The following is a 20716-nucleotide window of genomic DNA, read 5'->3' on the forward strand; positions in this document are numbered from 1 at the left end:
AACTGGTGAAAGAGCGCTCCGCGTCTGAGCACCAAGGCACAAATACAGGTGCAAGTCAATTACAGCCAGCCACCTGAAGGGATTCTGGGGTCAGACTTGGTTACCACAGTAAGCACAACATTGATTGCTCAAAACCCGGGAAAAATAGCTACCACAATAACTGGCCCAATCATAATTCAATCAAGATATATGGCGTCTTACTGGTGGGTCGATCATCAGCTTCTACTAAAGGGATTCTTGTAGTTCCAGGGGTTATTGACGCAGACTTATACAGGAGTGATCATGGTCAAATGTTACACTTTAAACATACCTGTCTTAATCCCTGCAGGATCTCAAATTGTGCAGCTGATTCCACTTGAACAAAAATGGCATGTGGTTAGTGATAGAAAGAGAGGGGATCATGGATTTGGTAGTACTGGGGGATTGGCGATGTTGTTGTTTAGCATGGAGAATGGGCCCACGGTCAAAGTACGCATGCACCAGAAAGACTTCAAAGAGGAGGTTGTCATAAAGGCTCTCTTGGATTCATGGGCAGATGTTACCATCCTAAATTTTGACAGTTGGCCTGCCTGGCCACAGGTCTCAGTCAATAATGCAGTAGTAGGCATTGGATGTCAACAGGTAGGCCTAAAAAGTACAGTGGATGTCGAAATGATTATTGACAACCAGGTAGCCAAGGTACGACCTACAGTCCTTACTTGATTGGTCGGGACATGATGGCTCAACTTCATTTCCGGTCAGTTTCGCCATCAGCGATTTATCAGTCGCGGCCACTGAGCAGCGGCCTCAACCCATAAAGTTGTAATGGACAACTGATAACCTGGTATGGGTGTTTCAGTGGCTGCTAACTCAGGAAAAATCATCAGAGGTCCAAAAACTAGTTCTAGAACAATTTGAAGCAGGACATATTGTTTGTTCCACAAGCCCGTGGAATACCCCCCATATTCGTTATAAAAAAGAAATCAGGAAGATGCAGGCTCTTACACAATTTGAGGAAAATTAAGAAAATAATGGAGCCCATGGGAGCCTTACAACCAGGGTTGCCATCACCCACAATGATCTTTGCACTATTTACTCCTGGTTTATGCACAGTTTTCACTGGGTTTTACTCATAATTTTCACCAGGCTTGCACACTCTTTGCTCTGGGATTACTCTGACTCTACTCCCAGTAGGTTCACATTTTAGTCTGGTTTCACTCACACTTTATTTCACATTTACTAATTCTTTACTCATTATTTCCTCACATTTGACTTGGTTTTACCTCACACTTTATTCCAAGTTTACTAACACTTTACTTCCAGGTTTACTCACACTTCTTTTTACCTTATCTCTGACTCACACTTTACTCAAGGCAGACTCAAACTTTTCTTCACCTTTACTCACACTTTACTCCTGGTTTACTCACAGTTTTCACCAGGATTTGCTCACACTTTTTACCAGGCTTGCACACTCTTTGCTCTGGGATTGTTCTTACTCAACTCCGGGTGAGCTCACTTCTTACTCTGGTTTTACTCACATTTTATGCCATGTTTACTGACCCTTTACTCATGGTTTACTCAACCCTACATCGCTTGCTGCTGCATCTCTGCAGCCCTGAGTGTAACTTGGTTAGGGCTTATAACGGACTTGCTTATACTTTAAAGCCATTTGAACTTTCCTCCAAGCATGGGCTGTTAGACATATTGCAGGCATTCCTCATTCTCCCACTGGACAAGCTATCATTGAGCCTACTCATCTCACATTGAAATCCATTCTTCATAAACAAAAAAGAGGGAATACAGGAGACACACCACAAGAAAGGCTGCCTGTATTTTGCTTTCTCTGTGCCATCTGTCAATAAAGCAGAGCCAGCCTCTTGGCATGAATGTGTTGTACTGCCTCAAGGCTTGAAGTATTCTCCAACTGTGCCGCCTGTTCGTCGCCACTGCCTTGCAACCTATTTGTAAAGCCAACCCTCATATGATCATTTATCATTACGGGGATGACATCCTGTGCTGTCAGGAACAGCCTTTTGATAATAGCTAGGAAATGCAATTAATCTCCCATCTCTCTCAATTTGGCCTTATGGTGGCACCAGAGAAAGTGCAACGCACCTTTCCTATGTTAAATCTGGGTTGGAAACTGTCAGATGCTATGATATACCCTCAGACTGCAGAATTGAAAATTGATATTTCTGCATTCACCAACTTTCAAACTCTTTTAGGTCACTTACAATGGCTATGGCCATCGGTTGGCATTTCTAACGCACAACTGGAACCGTTGTTACAGTTGTTAAGGGAGAGATGTGCTAATGATGCAATTGTACTGATGCCTGAGGCTAAGCAGGCTCTAGTCCAGATCACCACCCAAATTCAATCGGCAGCTGGCCATCGTCAGTCCCTACTTCATGACATTTCTCTTGTGTATGTCCAGGAAAGACACTCTTTTGCAGTCATCTGTCAATGGCAAAAGAAAAAGGGGGAGGTTGGTCAAGGCAGAATACCACTGACGGACAACTATAAAAGGCACACTTCTCAAAACTGGCCTACTAAACAATCTTGTACTTTCCATCTGTGTTTTTTTGTTTGTTTGTTTTATTTTTTGCTGGAATGGCTGTTTCCCCCTGCTCAGTCTTTGATGACTTATTGATATAGTAGCTGAACTAATTTGTATGGGCAGAGACAGATGTCTCAGCATAGCGGGGCAAGAACTTGATGATATTAGTTTACCCTTTACCTCGATGTGGGCAGAATGAGTGTACCATAATTCCCTCTCCTTACAGTTGTCTTTAGAAGGGTACATTGGTCGTTGGCATACGGAATTCCCAGATCAGCAAGTAGTGCAGTTCCTGGAAAAAACTGACTGGATTGAAATACCTCATTATTCATATGACTGGTAAATAGTTGCACAGTGTATACTGATGCTGAAGCCACGGAGATGTGTATGTGTGGTGAGACAATAGCTGGAAGCATCAGTTTGTGCCAACAGAGCTGCAAGACAGTTTACAAACTGTGGAACTAGAAATGATTTTATGGGCCTTTAAAGCATGGCCAAATGAACCCCTAAGTGTTGTAACCAATTCCCTCTATGCGGCTGGAGTATGTCAAAGAATTGAGGACGCCCACATTAAAAAGGACAACAATGTGTGGCTTATCTCTCTGTTTTTATGCCTTAAACATACGTTACGGCAAAGAAAGGAACCATATTGTGTCATCCACATTTGCAGACAGCTAAATACACTTGGTTTAGAGAGGGTAATGCTGCAGCTGATAAATTTGTTATGGTAAACCCTGGTAAACTTTTGGATGCTGCTCGTAGCTCTCTCTCATGAGATGTTTCATCAAAATGCCCGTGGTTTGCACAGGCAGTTTAATATCGGCATGAATGATGCAAGGTTGATAGTACAAACATGTGCAGCCACCATAACGGTGGCCTTGGGCTGGGGACCAATCCCCAAGGCTTACGAGCTTTGGAAGTGGCAAATGGATGTCACCCATATTGCAGAGTTTGGCCAACTGCAATATATACAAGTCACTATTGATACTTACTCTGACTTTCTATGGGCTTCTCCTTCAGTGGGTGAATCTGCTAAATATGTCATTAAACATGGGATTGCATGTTTTCCTATCCTGGGAGTTCCAAAACAAATTGAAACAGATAATGGGCCGGCCTATAAGTCACAATGCAGTCTATTTTGCAAAAGCGGGGAGTTCAACACAAGTTCAGGATCCCGCACACTCCTACATGTCAGGCTACCATAGAGTGCGCACATGCTACGCTAAAACACAGCTAAGCCGAATGAGTGATGCACGTGATGTGCCGGATCGCCTCATGAGCGCGCTCTTCTCCCTTAACTGCCTTTCTGAACGAGGAGGTTCATCAGCACCTGCTACAGCCTTGCATCATTCAGGCACTAGCATGGGAGTGCTATCTGACTCTGCTAAAGTGTCATACGAAGATCCTTTGACTGGAGATTGGAAGGGCCAGAGTACTCTCATATTTGTAGGAAGAGGTTATTTTTGTCTTTCCACAGATGATGGCCCTATTTGGATTCCTGCTTGCAGTGTTTGCCCTTGGCGTGGAAGCACTACCTGAACCACAGCAAATCAACCTGCAGCAAAACATGTGGGTCACCTGGGCTCAAACAACAGCCTGGACCAACTTCTGCTAGTTCTTGCTTCTGCCACCGATCCCCTCCAAACTTGTTTTATATGGATGCTGTTTCTCAGTGATTCTGACTTTACTGCTTACTCCACAGATAGTTGCAATGTATTGGATACTCCAGGTGATTGTTCTTTCAAGCTTCTTAAGGGTCTCAATACCACTATACCCTGGGACCCACAGGAGTTGAATCTTCTTGGAGCTCAACAACTACAGGATGGAAGGAAACAGGCTTCATGTTTGGCAATTATACACACTCAGTATGGCAACTGGCTATTAGGAGTTATTCGCTTTGAATCCCTTTCCCTGGAAAACCGCAAGGGAACCAAACATGGACCATAGTATCTCCTAAGCAAGTAGACTATTCAGTACAGGCATGGTGCAGGCATTGTTGGCTGGCTTATCAGTCCAATACTATGGTCCAAACCACACCAGGAGCAGTTGGGTTTGGATGGAACACCACACAAATTTTGATCAGCCCACAGAAGCCAAAAGTGCTACCCCCCGGGTATTTTCTAATACGTGGGGAGTGTGCCTGGCAGAGTATACCAGGAAATGCCTCTGGGGGTCTGTATTACATTGGCAAATTTGCTATATTTTCTCTCACTTTCCAGGAAATCACAGAATTCTAGAGGTTGGAAGAGACCTCCAGAGATCATCGAGTCCAACCCCCCTGCCAAAGCAGGTTCCCTACACCAGGTCACACAGGTCGGCATCCAGGCAGGTCTTGAACATCTCCAGAGAAGGAGACTCCACCACCTCCCTGGGCAGCCTGTTCCAGTGCTCCGTCACCTCACTGTAAAGAAGTTCTTGCGCACATTTGTGCGGAACTTCCTATGCTGCAGTTTCCAGCCGTTTCCCCTTGTCCTGTCTCCACTCACCACTGGAAAGAGTCCGGCCTCGCCATTCTGCCCCCCACACCTTAGATATTTATAGACCTGGAAATGCATGTCATCCGTTCCAAACGTAGCATAGGTCGACTGCCAGATCACAACAACAATGTGGAGTTATTATCTGTGGCTGCACAGGTGGCTTTAGCTGTCTTTATACCAGGGGCATTTGATGGGAATGCACAAAAAAAAACTATGGCTTGCTTAGCATGCTGGGCAGAAAAACAACTTCATGTAACCACTGGTATTTTAGAGCAATTATTATTGCATCAAAGTAGCTTATGCCATGCCTTGCTGCAAAATAGAGCTGCCATCGATTCTTTGCTATTAGTGCAGGGACACGGATGCAAGGATTTTGATGGTATGTGCTGCATTTAAGTGACCACAGTGAGTCAGTTCACAAGGCCATCACGTATTTGAAAGGACATGCACATAAGATGCAGCAAGATATCAGTCCGCTGGACAAATGGCTAGAGGGATGGAGTATTACCGCATGGCTGCAAGGTTTGGGAAAGAAAGATTTTCACGCTCCCCTAATGATTGTTTTAGGTATTATAATGATCAGTATAGTATCGTAATTGTAAAACACTTGCTCAACAAAATGCCTGCTGCTGTCTAGCTTGCGCAAACAGAAAAAGGGGGAATTGTGGAGGAGTGGTGGATGCAGCTCGGCCATGTTTACCCCTCTTTGGAACGTTGCGAGCAAGCATTCCACGAAAGGGACAGCACCAGGATGTGAGACAACCATGAGAAAGACTGACGATCATGAGAGAGACTGATACCAGACTTGAAACGAGTGGCCTGTGCTTCTTATTGTTTGCTGCTGCCTTGCAGCTTGCTGTATTGCAAAGGTATAATATAGGGTGCGAATTTCCTGTCATGTTGATGCGGTTGAGTGCTTCCTTTATTTCAGTAATTGATTGAATGTGAATTAATAGGATTTAATGTTTCCAATGCTGGGATGTACGGCAATAGCTCTTCTAATGTATTAGTAATGCTCGGTTATGATGCTGCCAGCCTATGAATTAGCCTTTTCTTGATTTGTGAAGACAAAACCTGGAAAGGAATCCCAGGAAAGGGATGACTCTGTATTGTAGGATGATTAACTCTCTTTCATCTCAGTAATCAGGATGTATTTTGCAAGTAGGTGTTCCACTTGGGCTCTGTATCTCGCAGTGGTCATGCGGATGCAGTGTACAAATGGGAAGAACCCTTCAGACCCTGAGATGAAGAAAAGCAAAAGAATCTGATGTGGGTGGGAGAGGAAAAGTGCACCTTGAAGCAGGGGACGCCCTGCTGGCACTGCCTATCGCATTCACCACCACCATGTTTTTTCTCTCTCTTTTTCTGCAGGTTGTTGTTTCTCTAGGGTCAGAAAGTAAGAACGCCCCTAGTGATACTCTAGCGCATTTGCCCTCGAATATTGATACAGCCACTAATTTTCAATAGAACAGTTGAAGACCTCTTTCTAATCAGTTAGAGATTAACGTAGAACGGGACACTCAGGAATTTATTTCCAGGTTGCAGAAAGTTGGGCTGCAGACCAAACACGTTTGTTGTTTTCAGTAGATTAACAGCAATATGCTGTTTGCCTTGTCTCTTTAGAGTACTGTCAATTGAGGCCTTGATTCAGTTATAATGATTGTACAATTAATATAATTAGTGTTATTATTTTATAGTATAGTAAAAGTTTGTGAATAAACAAAAAAAGGGGGAATTGTGGGAACACAAGAGAAAACTGTTCAGAGCAGCAGCTGTGGAGCAAGACAAGCAGCATGAAAACCAAGAACACCACTAGAAGAAGAAAGAACATCTCAGGGCTCTGATTGGCTTCACTTGGTGTTACCTCACACTTTACTCCAATTCCACTTGCACTTTACTCCGGGTTTACTCACACTTCTTTTTTGCGCGTTTTTGACTCACACTTTGCTCAAGGTGGAATCAAACTTTTACTCGTCTTTACTCACACTTTACTCCTGGCTGATTCACTCTTCTTTTTTGAGTTTGTCTGACTCACACTTCACCCAAAATGGACACAACATTTTTATTATATATGCCTGTAGCTCCATAGAATAGAGTGGTGGGCTTAATAAAGACCAGTATGTTCTGAGTATGAAAGGAGGAAAATTGGTGGAAGGCAACTCCCCAACTCCCTGTAGCTCCTGAACCTGCCTCCATTCCATAGGCTCCAGCAGGGGCCCCGGTAGAAGATAAGGCGATGGAGTTCGATGATGCAGAGGAGTCAGATTATCCTGGCTCACCTGGACTCCAAAGGAGAACCAGAAGCCACACCAAACAAAAAAGTTCCAGGGAGGAAAAGTTGTTCCCCCTTAGGGAAGTCCCAGTAATGGGACCTGGACAGCAGCTAGGAATAGGGTACGTCTCTACTCCTTTGAATTCAGGAGATGTTAGAGAATTCAAAAGGGAAATGGGGAATTTACTAGAAGACCCATTGGGAGTTTCTGAAAAGCTAGACCAGTTTTTGGGACCGAGTCTTTACACCTGGGAAGAGTTACAATCTATACTAGGGATCTTATTTACTGCAGAAGAGAGAGATATGATCCGGAGGGCAGGAATGAGAATCTGGGATTATCAGCATCAGGCTGGCCCGGGAGCAGATGAGAAACGGCCTCTCCAAAAGCCCCCCTGGAATAACCAAAATGCAGAGCACCGAGCTAATATGTCAGACCTCTGATCAATTATCACTCAAGGGATCAGGGAGTCAGTTCCTCGGGGACAGAATATTAATAAAGCCTTTAGTGAGCAGCAGAAGAAGGATGAAACCCCGACTGAATGGCTGGAAAGGCTGCGTAAAAGCCTGCAGCTGTATTCAGGAGGAGATCCTGCTACTCCCGTAGGGCAGGCACTACTAAAAACACAGTTTGTGGCGAAATCTTGGACTGACATCAGAGGAAGTTGGAAAAGTTAGAAGACTGACAAGGAGCTGACTGTAAAATTATGCACCCTGACAATAAAGGATGAAGAACAGATAAATGTGTGCTATACCTCGGATTCGGTGGGGAAATTGGATATTGCCCCTTTTGAAGTAACCATTAAGAACCCAGAGATCCCTGTAAGGATAAAACAATATCTTATTTCACAGGAAGGCTGACAGGGACTCCAGCCAGAGACTGAGCGATTAATAGCAAGAGCATGTCACCATCCAACACACCTACACTACCTGTGAAGAAATCTGATGGGTCATATAGGCTAGTGCATGACTTGAGGGAAATAAACAAGCGAACGATCACCCGGTTCCCAGTAGTCGCCAATCCTTATACTCTACTAAGCCAATTAACACCAGAACTGAAGTGGTATACAGTCATAGATTTAAAAGATGCATTCTGGGCCTGCCCCCTTAAGGAGGAATATGGGAATTACTTTGCCTTTGAATGGGAAGATCCCCAAACTCACAGGAAACAACAGTTAAGGTGGACAGTGTTACCCCAAGGATTCACCGAATCACCTCATCTGTTTGGTCAAGCACTAGAACAGGTACTGGGCACTTATCAACCAGATCCCCAGGTAACCTGAGTGCAATATATAGATGATTTGCTCCTGACAGGGGCAGACAAGAATGCAGTCCGAAAAGAAAGTATTAAGTTATTAAACTTTTTAGGCCTAAAAGGACTAAAAGTATCAAAGTCAAAATTGCAGTTTACAGAAGAGGAAGTAAAGCATTTGGGACATTGGTTAGCAAAAGGAAACAAGAAATTAGACCCAGAAAGGGTGAACGGAACCCTATCCCTCCAGGCTCCGAAAAGTAAAAGACAGATAAGGCAAATCCTGGGATTACTGGGATATTGATTGAGAACTATAGCAGTAAGGTAAAATTTTTACATGAGAAATTAACCAAAGACGGACAAGTGAAATGGGGCCAAGAGGAAGATCAGAAACTTGAAGATTTAAAGACAGACTTAGTTAATGCCCCAGTATTAAGCCTGCCAGATATTAAGATACCATTTTACCTGTTTGTGAATATAGATGGAGGGACAGCGTCTGGGGTCCTGACACAGGAATGAGCAGGAAGAAAGAAACCTGTAGTGTACTTCTCTAAGTTACTTGATCCCGTGAGTAGAAGGTGGCCAACTTGTTTACAAGCCATAGTGGCAGTAGCCCTTTTAGTAGAAGAAGCTGGAAAAGTAACCTTTGGTGGAGAATTAAAAGTATATACCCCCCACAACATTAGGCGAGTATTACAACAAAAGGCAGATAAGTGGATAACTGATGCCAGGTTATTAAAATATGAGGGGATATTAATACACTCCCTCAGACTAGAGATTGAAACTACGGGTTTACAGAACTCTGCTCAATTTCTTTATGGAGAACCAAATGGAAATCTAACCCATGATTGTATACAATGTATAGAACATCAATCCAAAATTCGGGAAGACCTAGAGGAAGAAGAGTTACAAGAAGGAGAAAAATTATATATAGATGGGTCCTCTGGGTTGTTGATGGGAAGCGTAGGTCGGGATATGCACTAGTTAATGGGAAAACATTATCAGTAGTCAAATCAGGGACGTTAGATAAATCTTGGTCTGCTCAGGCGTGTGAATTATATGCCCTATTGAGGGCGCTAACATTACTTAAAGATAGGAAAGGGACTATATATACTGACTCTAAATATGCCTATGGGGTAGTCCACACCTTCGGGAAGATATGGGAAGAGAGGGGGCTAATAAATTCACAAGGAAAAGGGTTGGTTCATGAATATCTAATCAAGCAGACACTACAAGCTTTGAGAAAACCAAAGCAAATTGCGATTGTACATATAAGAGGTCACCAAAAGGGAATGTCCAATCACATAAGAGGAAACAACTTGGCTGATCAGGAAGCCAAGAAAGCAGCTTTGCTGATAGTTAAGGAGTTAGAGACCAAGAAGCCTAAAGAACAAAAACAATGCAAAAAAAATTTTACTACTAAGGAAAAGGAAAGATTGTCGCAAATGGGTATTGAAGAAAAAGATGGGAAGTGGTTACTTCCTGATGGTCGGGAAGCACTACCAAAAGGATTCGCCTGGAGGGTAATGAGAGAATTTCATAGAAAAACACACTGGGGAATTCACAGAATCACAGAATCACAGAATCACCTGGGTTGGAAGGGACCTCAAGGATCATGTAGTTCCAACCCCCCTGCCTAGCAGGGCCACCAAACATCCACATTCAGATCAGGTTGCCCAGGACCCCGTCCAACCTGGCCTTGAACACGTCCAAGGACGGGGCATCCACAACCTCCCTGGGCAGCCCGTTCCAGGGCCTAACTACTCTCCTTGTGAAGAACTTCCCCCTAACATCCAACCTAAATCTTTCCTCCTTCAACTTTGATCCATTTCCCCTAGTCCTGCTGTTGTCAGCCCTTCTGAAGAGTTTACTCCCCTCCTGGGTGTAGGTTCCCTTCAGGTATTGATAGGCTGCAATGAGGTCGCCCCGCAGCCTTCTCTTCTCCAGGCTGAACAAGCCCAACTCCCTCAGCCTGTCCTCATAGGGGAGGTGCTCCAGCCCCCTGATCATCTTAGTCGCCCTCCTCTGGACCCTTTCCAAGATCTCTATGTCTTTCTTGTACTGAGGGCTCCACACCTGGACACAGTACTCCAGGTGGGGCCTCACAAGAGCCGAGTAGAGAGGGACAATCACCTCCCTGTCCCTGCTGACCACCCCTCTCCTGATGGAGCCCAGGATCCCATTTGCCTTTCGAGCTGCCAGAGCACACTGCTGGCTCATGTTAAGTCTCTCGTCCATCAGGACCCCGAGGTCCTTCTCTGCCGAGCTGCTCTCAAGGACCACTTCTCCCAGCCTGTACGGGTGCCTGGGGTTCTTCCGGCCCAAATGCAAAACCTTGTACTTTGCCGTGTTGAACCTCATTAGGTTCACCCGAGCCCAGCCCTCAAGCCTGTCGAGGTCCCTCTGAATGGCATCCCTTCCTTCCACCATATCAACCGCACCACTCAGCTTGGTGTCGTCAGCAAACTTGCTGAGGGTGCACTCAATTCCTTCATCGATGTCATTAATAAAGATGTTAAAGAGCACCGGTCCCAAGACAGACCCTTGGGGGACACCACTTGTTACCGGCCTCCACCTGGACATAGAGCCATTGACCACCCTCTGTCTGCGGCCTTTCAACCAATTGCTTATCCATCGGGTCGTCCACCCATCAAATCCACTTCCCTCCAATTTGGAGATGAGGATGTGGTGGGGGACCATGTCAAAGGCCTTGCTCAGGTCCAGGTAAATGACATCGGTCGCCTTCCCTTCGTCCACCAATGCCGTCACTCCATCATAGAAGGCCACAAGATTAGTCAGGCATGACCTTCCCTTGGTGAAGCCGTGCTGGCTGTCTCGGATCACATGCTCATTCTTTATGTGATCCAGCATGTTGTCCAGGAGGATCTGTTCCATGATCTTCCCAGGCACGGAGGTGAGACTCACCGGCCTGTAGTTCCCCGGGTCCTCCCTGCTCCCCTTCTTGTATATGGGAGTGATGTGACCCTTCCTCCAGTCATCCGGGACCTCACCTGACAGCCACGACTTCTCAAATATGATGGAGAGCGGCTCGGCAACCACCTCAGCCAGCTCCTTCAGGACCCTGGGATGCACGCCATCTGGCCCCATAGACTTGTATTCATTCAGTCTAAGGAGGTACTCTTGGACTTGCTCTGCCCTTACAGTGGGGAGGGATTTACCTCCTTGGTCCCCACATAGAGGTTTGGGGATGCAGGGTTCATGGACGTGAAGAAGACTAGAATCCTGGCCACCAGTGAAGACCGAGGTGAAGAACTCATTCAGCACCTCAGCTTTCTCTTCATCTGTTGAAGCCAGTTCTCCTTTTAAATTTACCAAAGTAGGTACGCCCGTTTTGGCCTGTCTCTTCTGGCCAATGTACCTGTAGAAGGTTTTCTTATTGTTTTTCACGTCCCTTGCCAAGTTCAGTTCTGCCTGCGCCTTGGCTTCCCTGATCCCACGTCTGCAAGTCCGGACGGCATCCCTGTACTCTTCCCAGGTGACACAGCCTTGTTTCCAGAGCTTGTACACCCCTTTCTTCGCCCTCAGTTCTCTCAGCAGGTCCTTGCTGAGCCATGCCGGTTTCCTACCTCGCCTGCCCACTTTCTTATTCAGAGGAATGGAGACCTCTTGTGCTTCCAGGAGGGCATCTTTGAAGAGCCGCCAGCTCTCCTCAACATCCCTGTCTTTGAGGGCAGCGCGCCAGGGGATCTTGGCCAGCAATCCATTGAGTAGCTTGAAGTCTGCTTTTCTAAAGTTCAGTGTCCTGATCCTGCTCTTTGCCAAGCCCACATCGCTTGAGATCACAAACTCAACCAGGGCGTGGTCGCTGGAGCCCAGGCAGCCTCCAACCTTGACGCCTTTGATGATCTCCTCGGCGTTGGTAAGCAGCAGGTCTAGCAGCGCTTCACCTCTGGTCGGTCTGTCCAATACCTGAACCAGAAAGCTATCGTCAATGGATTCCAAGAGCCTTCTGGAGCTCTTGCAGCTCGCCATGTGGTTTTTCCAACAGATGTCCGGATGGTTGAAGTCCCCCACCAGGACAAGAGCCCGTGAGCCAGACATCTCACGCATCTGGAGCAAGAAAGCCTCATCAGCAGCCTCCCCTTGATCAGGTGGTCTGTAGTATACCCCTAACACTAGCTGACCTATATTAGTCCCATCTCTAATCCTAACCCACAGGCTCTCAACCTGTTCCTGACTGTTTCTCGTAGGGAGCTCCTCACAGTTTATCCAATCTCTGACATAGAGAGCAACTCCCCCACCCCTCCTACCTCGCCTATCTTTCCTAAAGAGTCTATAGCCGTCGATGGCAGTATCCCAATTGTGGGAGTCATCCCACCATGTTTCTGTGATAGCAACAAGGTCATAACTTTCCAAGTGCATCACAGTTTCGAGTTCCTCCTGCTTGTTACTCAGGCTGCGTGCATTGGTATAAAGGCACTTCAGCCGGGCTATCCGTCTCGCCACCTTTATAAGGGATCTAGGATCCCCTAGAACAGCAGCATCCCCAGCATCCCCCTGCCCTAGTCCTTCCCTATGCACTCTGCCGTCATTGCCCATGGAGTTTGGTACAAGCCCTCGAATGACCCATTCAACTCCAGTAGCCCTTATTTTGTCCCCTTCCCCCTTCATTCCTAGTTTAAAGACCTGTCAATGAGTCCAGCTAATTCTTCAGCTAAGATCCTCTTACCCCTCAGGGACAGGCTGCATGCGTCAGCAGCCATCATGCCAGGTGCAGTGTAAATTGCCCCATGGTCAAAAAAGCCGAAATTCTTGCGCCTGCACCAGCTCTTAAGCCATCTATTGAAGAGTTGGGTATTTTGGATCCTCCCTGTACCTTTCCCTGACACCACGGGGATAGAAGAAAAGACCACTTGCACCCCAGATCCTTCAAGTATTCGCCCCATTCCCCTGAAGTCTTTCAGAATTGCCCAAAACTGGGAGATAAAAATATTTATTGGTGATAATAGACCATCTGACGTATTTTGTAGAAGCTTTCCCAGTAGCCAGAGCCACTGCCCAAACAGTGGTAAAAATATTATTTGAAAACATCATCCCCAGATGTGGGAACATGGAGGTGATAGATTCAGACAGGGGACCTCATTTTATTTCCAGAACAGCGAAGGAGGCCTTAGAACCACCTGGAGTTAAGTGGGAATTCCACACTCCATGGCACCCCCAAAGCTCAGGGAAAGTAGAGAGGATGAATGGAGAAATCAAGAAACAACTTACTAAATTAATGATAGAAACTAAGATGTCCTGGATTAAATGTTTACCACTAGCACTATTAAATGTAAGGACCCAGCCTAGGACAGGTACAGGCCTTTCTCCTTTTGAAATGTTATATGGGATGCCGTATGACTTAGAATTAGTGGTAGAACATGCAAAGATTGAGGAATACTCCTTACGGGAATATATGGTGGAGTTAATGAAAAGGAGGAACAAGCTGAGAAAGAGAGGCCTGATTGTACAGAGGCCGTCCCTAAATATGGCAATCCATCAGTTGAAACCAGGAGATCGAGTATTGATTAAGAATTGGAAGGAAGTATCCCTCACCCCTAAATGGGAGGGGCCCTTTACTGTTCTACCACCACAGAAACTGCTGTCCAAACAGCCGAACGGGGATGGATGCCCGTAAATCGTGTAAAAGGACCCACTCCGGAGGATCAGTGGGAAGTGTCTGAAAATCCCAGGGGACTGAAACTCAAACTGAGAAGAAAGATCTAAAGAGCACAAATGAGACTGTCTGTAGCTCAACCTTGTGAGTACTGACTGACTTGGATAACTGGCGGATCCGTTATACCTATGGATATCTCTTCCGAGATACCAGGACCTGTAACTGAGGTCAAAGTTTCTACAGAGATTATTTAGAGCCTATGATGGGACACTTTTGAAACAGGAATTGGCCCAAAGGAGCGATTGGTGCGCTTAATGGAGGTAAAACCTTGAGAGCCTGGAAGTGGTTGATTGAGAGTTGAGTAAACCTATAAGGGGCAAAAAGAGGGACCCCTGAAGAATACAACTGCTGCCAAGAAGATGGAGCACCTCACTGCTCTAAGCAAAAGAGCAGGCGAAGGAGGCAGAGGCATAAAATGGTGGGGATGTAGGCCAAGAGGCCCCCTCAGAGGTAAAACCCCAGACTCCCACTCCCAGGACCAATGCCTCTTAAAGCGTGAATATGACACCCAGATCCATTGGGCGCTCAAAACTTTGGAGGAAAGGAGGAATCCATTTAAACACCATAAGGATCCACCAGTTATCCAATTCTTATATGGTATTGTATGCATTGTGGGGTGGGTGTTGGTACCAATCCAGGCAGAAAGTAACCCACACCAGCCCTTTAAATGGTCTCTAATCAGGTGGGAGGATCAGCAAGTGATTCAAATTAAAGAGACTGCAGGTCCACCCAGTTTTATACCTACTTTATGTGAGCTTGTACCAATTAAACCACACCTGAATCTTTTAGGATTTTATTTTTGCCCGAGTTCTAACCCAGGAAAAGGATATTGCAATTGGCCAGAGCACTATTATTGTGCCTACTGGGGTTGTGAGACCATAGCCTCTGACTGGATAGGTGGGAAGGGTAAAGATCCCTTCCTATCCGTGGGTTGGGGAGCCACAGGGTATACATCTCCTCATCGAGATTCCAGTGGAGGCACCATCTCCCTAGGGAATTGCAAGCATATTTACCTCAACATAACTAAACCTGAAAATCCAGGCTAGACAATGGGAAAAACTTGTGGAATGAGATACTGGGAACCAGGTACCGACCGAGGGGGTTTGATATACATTAGGAAAGGAGGACTTCAGTCATCCCCTGTGGCAGTGGGCCCAAATGTCATACTGAAAAAAGATCCAAAGTCTGAGAGAGGGAGTGTCGATGTTACTGAAGACAGTAGGGACAACTCTGCTGACAGTGGAGACAAATCCAATGAAAAACCTGTGATAGAAGCGGTAAGTAACAACCCCCTTTGGAATTTAATGAAAGCTAGTTATCAGGCCCTTAACGACTCCAACCCAAATGTGGCAAACCATTGTTGGCTATGCTATGATATTAAACCTCCATTTTATGAAGCAATAGGAACTACCACTCCTGCTAAGCTAACAAACGAATCGAACCCCAGTCAGTGTAAGTGGAAGGATGGGAAAAGGGGGCTCACTATGCAACATGTAACGGGAAAAGGGCAGTGTGTAGGTAAAATACCCAAATCCAGGGAGAAACTTTGTGAGGTGACAGTGTCCCTAGAATCAAAAGCTAAATGGATAATTTCTGCTAATGGGACCAAATGGATTTGTTCCAGGACAGGACTCACCCCTTGTTTGTCCTCAAAGGTGTTTAACGAAAACCGAGAATATTGTGTTCAAGTGACCATTATTCCTAGGGTATTATATCACAATGAGAATTTCATATAGGGAAATTTCATAATCATAGGGAAAAAGGAGAACACCATTTACAGAAAAGAGAACCTTTTACAGCTCTCACTATAGCAACTCTAATGACTGTAGGAGTTGTGGGAGCAGGCACAGGCATCACTTCTCTGGTACAGCAAAATCAAAGGTTCCAATCATTACGAGAGGCTGTGGATGAGTATTTAGCAAGAATCGAAAAGTCTATAACAGCCCTGGAAAAATCTTTAAGATCATTATCGGAACAAGTATTACAGAATCGATGAGGACTTGATGTATTATTCTTGCAACAAGGAGATCTGTGTGCAGCCATAGGAAAAGAATGCTGTTTTTATGCTGACCACACCGGGGTAGTAAGAGATTCCATGACCAAATTAAGGGAACGATTGGAAAAGCAAAAAAAAAAGAGAGAACAACAGCAGAACTGGTATGAGTCATGGTTCAACCGTTCCCCATGGCTTACTACATTATGATCAACAATAGCTGGTCCTTTGATTTTGTTGATGTTAGTTCTAACCTTTGGACCCTGTATTTTTAATAAAACAATTGCCCTAGTAAAAAGCAGACTTGAAGCAGCACATTTAACGTTGATCAGAAAACAATAGGAACAATTAGAGGAGGAGGAGGTCAATGAGACCCTTATCCTTGAGTTGGCTCGGAAAGCCGTTAATCGATTTGATGAACAAAATGGGTGTCACGGAGTTGACCAGATCAATCTATGTCTGTGACAGGGGTGACAGGCTTCTGCCCTGCCCCCCACCCCAGTCCCACAAAAAATGGGAAGGAAGGAAGGGAGGAAAAAGCAGCGGCAACGGCACAATCTATGGAGGAAAACTTATTTTACTCTAATATCGGAATACCAGATAACACAATATATACAATTTAGTTGAAATTGAGATTAATAAATCAGACAAGATGAGAGAGAGAGTTCCTGGGACTGAGTCAAACCTGAAAAGCTTGGAACGGCTAGGAAAGCACCTCCAGCACCCACTGCCAGGCAACAAGAGAGCGCCCCCCCCACCCGGAAGGGCCAGATCCCGTGACTGCTGTAATGTACAGGGATAGGTACCTGGGATTGGGGCAGTGACACTTTAATGCCCCGTAAACTACATGATGTTTTGATGTGGAATACTGAAACCATAAAAAAACAAAAACAAAAACATAGAACCATGACAATGGGAAAAAGCAAAGGGGGGAATTGTAATAGGAGCAATCTGTTGTTTGTTAATCAAATTATTTGTAAGCTTATCACTAGTAAACTGTAACAACAGCAGGGGCCAGTTTCCTACTACAGACATCCAGAAACACCAACAAACACAGCAGTTTTAGGTACGGACCCCAGGACTTACACAGCTTTAAAGATGCTGCGTAAGGATTACAAATGGATGTATTGCAAAGATCCCAGGCCTCCCCATCGGACAAGACGAAGGACGGCTGCCTCACAACAGGACCACGCCTGCGCAAGAGATATTGTGAAGCCACGAACACAGGCTAGTGAACTGTATAAAGACTGTCAGCTGGAAAGGGAAAGCGCGTGCCATTGGTGGAGCAGAGACTCCCCGGCCGCCCAGCGCTGTTTTGCTTACTTGCTTGCTTTAATAAAAGACGATTTCCAGAATATATAATTGGGTTGTTCAATTTGTTTGGCATAATATAAAACAAGCTGATAAACAATGTCCCAAACTGGACTAGGGTGGGCTTCTTTAATAGCTTGCTTGTTTCCTTTCTTTTGTTTTTTGTTTTTTTGTTTTTCTTCTCAAGAACAGGATCAGAAGAGGATGTGTAGACCCTCCCTGCCATAGGGATACAGTCCCTTTGGATGCGTTACTGAACCACGGCATTCTGGAAAGCCTTGATGTGAGCACAGGAAATACTTTTGGTCATGTGTACAGCTGGGTTATCAGCAGAAAGGAAAGAGATGCTGCTGTGATCACAGCAAAGTTCAGAGGAACATCCTGTTGGAAATAATCCAAGTAATTTTGTCAGGACAGTATCTCTGATAAAAGCAGAATTTATTCACCATTGCAATGGCGGCGTCCCGCAAGCAGGAGCGCGCCTATGGACACAACATGACAGCCTTTATACCCTGTTTTCTCCCCCTTGCCTCCCCCCCTCCCCTGTTTCCCCACTGGCTGGGTACTCCAGGTTCACAATCTTATCAGAAGGTTTACATTTGCTATTTACTTGTTAATTTATTTGTTATCTGGTGCCAGTCAGTAGTCATCCTGTTGTTTCCAAGATGTCTTGGTGCTCTCCTTGTCCTGCTGATATGGTGATTTTCTTTAGAGTCATCATGGTTAAACAAAGAGCACTGGGGGATGATGTCAGTCCTTTACAATGTCTCTTCAGGCGCTTCCTCGAGCATGCCACGACTTGTTCTCTGGTTTGCTCTCGTGCAGGATATTCTTGCAGTGTGTATGACAAAATATACATATATACACCTATATACAGAGTGTGCGTTTCCAGAGAAGGTTGGTCTATACCATAAGTGATGTAAACTTATCAGAGATCTTCCCCAGGTTAAGTAGGACTCCCAAAAAGAACTATGATAGCGGAGATCATAAAATAAAAATAATATTATACAATTCTAATGCAGAAACAACGCTTGATTCCCACAGTCCCCTGCAGAAAGATGTGTAGAGTTTAAACATTGCCACGTGAAACTTGGAGCCCACTTTTGCCCCACAGAAAATGCAATAGAACTGGAAGCAGCCTTTCCCGGGCACAAACCCCCGGTTACCACGAGGGCGGTTCCTTCTGGGTGGCCTTAAAGTCTGTAGATCCACAGCAGCGAACAGCAGAGCCGGCCCTCGTACAGCAGAGAGCTTAACCATGCTCATGCCTTGCAGGGAAGACCGAATTGGAAAAGTAGGAAAGGAAGTTGTTAGCAATAGCACTCACTTGCTCAGTGAGTAGAAACGTGACATCAGTGCCACGGGCAGCGCTCAGTGAGGAAGTGACCCAGCTGCAGGGAGATGCTGCCCTCGAGAGCAGGGCAGCCGGAGATTGCCTCTTGCTGGGAGCTGCTCACGGGTGAGAGGAGTTAAAGGAACGGCAGGGCAGCAACGTGGGGATGTGTGACCACAAGGATGTGCGAATGTCCCCAGCAAAGGAAGCAAAGAGAGCCAGCAGAAAGTGATGCTTCATTAGCATAACAAAACGCAGCCCCCATTCCTGCCCCCCTCCCCCAGGTGCAGATGTGCCATGAGAACGAGCTGTGAAACTGCCCAAGGCCCGGCAGCCGGCTTGGGGCGTGCTCGCTGTGGGAATTGCTGCCTGCACCTGAGGCTGTGCCGAAGCGGCCAGAGCCTGGCCGGAAGCCGTCCGGGCAGCACGGCGGTGGCAGGAGGAGCAGCGAGGCCGTGCTGCGGCCAGCTCCGGGCTGAGGGCACTCGGCAGCCTCTGCTCTCCGCGACTCCCAGGAGCCCGGTTGCCTGCACCAGAGGCGGGAGCAACCTGCTCCGCACCCAAGGTAGGAGCCCTTCGCGGTTCGTGCATAGGAGCGCACGCTTCCTGCCCCCTGCCAGCAGCAGCGGGAGGGGAACGGGGAGCGTCACCAGGCGGGGCGGAACCGGCACTGCTGTAGCCCAGGCGGGAGCCCGGTCCCGGCTCCAGCTCCTGCCCTGCATAGCACGTTTGCTGGGCCAGACGAGCTACAACGAGGCGAGCAGCGATTCCCAGGCGTGTTGCAGCCCGGCTAGGGCTCCGAGGGGCACAAGCAAGGGTTGGAGCTGGGACAGACAGCATGTGAGCAGAGGGGCTGAGTGTGCTCTGCTGCCCGGTTGCCTTTCTATAATACTGCCCAGCTGGGACCATGTTTCTCCTTGTGGACCACAGGAGACACAAGATGACCTCGCTCTGCAGCTCTGCAGGCGTGGATTCATGAATACAAGCCTCCTTTTGAGTGTCGGAACGTGAAGCCTCCAAGGGGGGAACTTCCACTCCCCTTTCCCTTCCCGGGCACCCCGCAGTTTCCCTTCGGGGACCCAGCAGGTAACATCTGCCTCTAGCGGCCCTTGCAGCGTTACCTTTTGTGCGCTTAGCGCTGGGCTGATGGCTCAGCTGGAGCTATGCACACCCCTCCCAAGGCTTTTGTTCAGGCTGTCCCGGCAGCTGCAGGTGCCTTCAGCGCACAGCTGCGGGCACTGAGCACGTCCAGCATCTGAGCCAGCCCCGACACTGGGCTTTGTAATAGACGCTGAAAAGCTGAGAGCGTGTGGGCTGACTGGAGCACACGTTGAGAACGCGCCCGAGCAGCACGTCAGTAAAGTGCAGCCCAGGCTGCCTCGTGCAAAGGGCGCACGGTGCTGAGAACCGTGCCCTGAAGTGAGCGCGGTGTGCGTGCGGAGCTGAATGGGAAGCGGCGCCCCCTGGTGGGAGAGCATGGAGATGCCGCAGTCGAGGCAATGTTTCTGCAATGAGGGATTTGGGTTTCTTTTATCTTAGAGAGCAGAAAGCATTGGGGAGACCTCCTAGTGGCCTTCCAGGACTTGAAGGAAACTTATAAACTGGAGGGGAACGACTGTTTACAAGCGTGGATATAGCAGTGGAACATGGGGAATGGTTTTAATTGAGACAGAGGAGATTATTTTAGATATCAGAAGAAATTATTTCACTCTCTGAGTGGGTGGTGAGGCACAAGAACAGGTTGCCCATAGAGGATGTGGATGCCCCATCCTTTGGGCCGTTGGGATGTGGCTCAGAAGACTGGTCTGCTGGACGGTGTCTGTGCACATAGCAGTTTCTTGAAACTAGGTGGTCATTGTGGTCCTTTT

The 20716-nt window shown here is 46.7% G+C and overlaps 1 protein-coding gene, 1 long non-coding RNA gene and 1 pseudogene across 6 annotated transcripts in view; 1 reads left to right on the forward strand and 2 right to left on the reverse strand.

The window, feature by feature from the left end:
• LOC128091934 (zinc finger protein 660-like) overlaps positions 1-20716 on the reverse strand; it is a 125681-nt pseudogene that overhangs the window by 38502 nt on the left and 66463 nt on the right.
• Positions 1-20716, reverse strand: part of LOC128091932 (zinc finger protein 3-like) — a 168259-nt gene that overhangs the window by 16904 nt on the left and 130639 nt on the right. The gene's annotated exons all lie outside the window — the stretch shown is intronic.
• LOC128091949 (uncharacterized) lies at positions 14326-17555 on the forward strand. The gene is made up of 2 exons (XR_008211552.1): positions 14326-15488; positions 17213-17555. It is a non-coding gene; the product is annotated as an uncharacterized LOC128091949 (long non-coding RNA).

This window comes from Tympanuchus pallidicinctus, unplaced genomic scaffold (assembly GCF_026119805.1).
Source record: "Tympanuchus pallidicinctus isolate F22 unplaced genomic scaffold, pur_lepc_1.0 scaffold56, whole genome shotgun sequence".
Lineage (NCBI taxonomy): Eukaryota > Metazoa > Chordata > Aves > Galliformes > Phasianidae > Tympanuchus > Tympanuchus pallidicinctus.